We start from the raw sequence: 2,493 nt of genomic DNA on the forward strand, positions 1-2,493 counted from the left end.
GTCTCCCGGTCCTAGATTTCATCTTGACTTTTCGGGCGACTTTCATACCACCCGACTAAAATGGACTGAAATCCGTGTTTTTAAACAAGACAATTGTTAGTGTTTGAAATTTGACTCAAAACTAGAAAAACAATTATAAATTTAGAAGAAGAATGCTATAAGGGTCTCTTGGTCCTCGATTTCGTCTAGATTTTTCGGGCGATTTTCGTGCCACTTGACTAAAATGAACCGAAATCCGTATTTTTAGAATAAACGATGGCTAGTGTTTGAAATATGACGCGGAATCCGTAGCACAGTTATAAATTTTGGAGAAGAATGCTATAAGGGTCTCTAGGTCCTCGATTTCATTTGGACTTTTCAAGCGATTTTCGTACCATTGACAAAATAGGACCGAAACCCGTATTTTCAAACAAAACACAATGCTATAAGAGTCTCTTGGTCGTCGATTTGATCTAGACTTTTTGAGGTATTTTCGTACAAGACGATGGCTAGTGTTTGAAATTTGACACGGAACCCGATACAAAGTTATAAATTTTGGGAAGAATGCTATTACGGTCTCGCGGTCCCCGATTTCATTTGGTCTTTTCGGGCGATTTTTGTAACCCTCAACAAAAATGGACCAACATCTTTATTTTCGGACCAGACAATGGCTTGTATTTGAAATCTGCCGTGAAACCTGAAACATAGTTATAAATTTTAGAGAAGAATTCTATAAGGGTCTCTCAGTTCTCGATTTCATTGGGACTTTTCCAGCGATTTTCGTACCATCCGACTAAAATGGACCGAAATCCGTATTTTCGAAAAAGACGATGGCTAGTGTTTGAAATCTCACGTGGAACGTGAAAGAAAATTATAAATTTGGAAGAAGAATGATATCATGGACTCTCGGTCTTTGATTTCATCTGGAATTTTCGGGCAATTTTCGTACCCCTCGACAAAAGAGGACCAAAATCTGTATTTTCAGACCAGGCGATTGCTAGTGTTTGAGATCTGGCGTAGAACCCGAAACACAATTATAAATTTTGGAGAGGAATGCTAAAAGGGTCTCCCAGTACTCGATTTTATCTGGACTTTTTTGGCAATTTTCGTACCACCCAACAAAAATGGACCAAAGTCAATAGTTTCAGACCAAACGATGGTTAGTGTTTGACATATAAGACGCATAACCCGAAACACAGTTATAAGTTTAGAAGAAGAATGCTATAAGGGTCTCCTGGTCCTCGATTTCATCTAGATTTTTAGGGCAATTTTTGTATAACCCAACAAAAATCGACCGAAATCCGTATTTTCATACAAGACGATGGCTAGTGTTTGAATTCTGATGCGGAACCCGAAATACAATTATTAATTTTGGAGAAAAATGCTATAAGGGTTTCCTGGTCCTTGATTTCATATGGTCTTTTCGGGAGATTTTTGTACCACCCGACAAAAATAGACCGAAAATCGTATTTTCAGACCAAACGATGGCTAATGTTTAAAATCTGACCCCTCGACAAAAGAGGACCAAAATCTGTATTTTCAGACCAGGCGATTGCTAGTGTTTGAGATCTGGCGTAGAACCCGAAACACAATTATAAATTTTGGAGAGGAATGCTAAAAGGGTCTCCCAGTACTCGATTTCATCTGGACTTTTTTGGCAATTTTCGTACCACCCAACAAAAATGGACCAAAGTCCATAGTTTCAGACCAAACGATGGTTAGTGTTTGACATATAAGACGCATAACCCGAAACACAGTTATAAGTTTAGAAGAAGAATGCTATAAGGGTCTCCTGGTCCTCGATTTCATCTAGATTTTTAGGGCAATTTTTGTATAACCCAACAAAAATCGACCGAAATCCGTATTTTCATACAAGACGATGGCTAGTGTTTGAATTCTGATGCGGAACCCGAAATACAATTATTAATTTTGGAGAAAAATGCTATAAGGGTTTCCTGGTCCTTGATTTCATATGGTCTTTTCGGGAGATTTTTGTACCACCCGACAAAAATGGACCGAAATCCGTATTTTCTTACAAGACGATGACTAGTGTTTGAATACTGATATGGAACCCGAAACACAATTATAAATTTTGGAGAAGAATGCTATAAGGGTATCCTGGTCTTCGATTTCATCTAGTCTTTTCAGGCGATTTTCGTACCACCCGACAAAAATGGACCGAAATCCGTATTTTCTTACAAGACGATGACTAGTGTTTGAATACTGATATGGAACCCGAAACACAATTATAAATTTTGGAGAAGAATGCTATAAGGGTATCCTGGTCTTCGATTTCATCTAGTCTTTTCAGGCGATTTTCGTACCACCCGACAAAAATGGACCGAAATCCGTATTTTCGAACAAGACGATGGCTACTGTTTGAAATCTGATGCAGAGCCCAAAACACAGTTATAAATTTAGAAGAAGAATTCTATAAGGGTCATTTGGTCCCCGATTTCATCTGGACGTTTCAAGCGATTTTTGTACCCAGTTATAATTTCAGGAGAAGAACGA

The 2,493-nt window shown here is 38.3% G+C and overlaps 1 protein-coding gene across 1 annotated transcript in view; it reads right to left on the reverse strand.

The window, feature by feature from the left end:
- LOC140919651 (uncharacterized) overlaps positions 1–2,493 on the reverse strand; it is a 20,045-nt gene that overhangs the window by 16,599 nt on the left and 953 nt on the right. The window lies entirely within an intron of this gene.

Source organism: Cicer arietinum, chromosome 3 (genome assembly GCF_000331145.2).
Source record: "Cicer arietinum cultivar CDC Frontier isolate Library 1 chromosome 3, Cicar.CDCFrontier_v2.0, whole genome shotgun sequence".
Lineage (NCBI taxonomy): Eukaryota > Viridiplantae > Streptophyta > Magnoliopsida > Fabales > Fabaceae > Cicer > Cicer arietinum.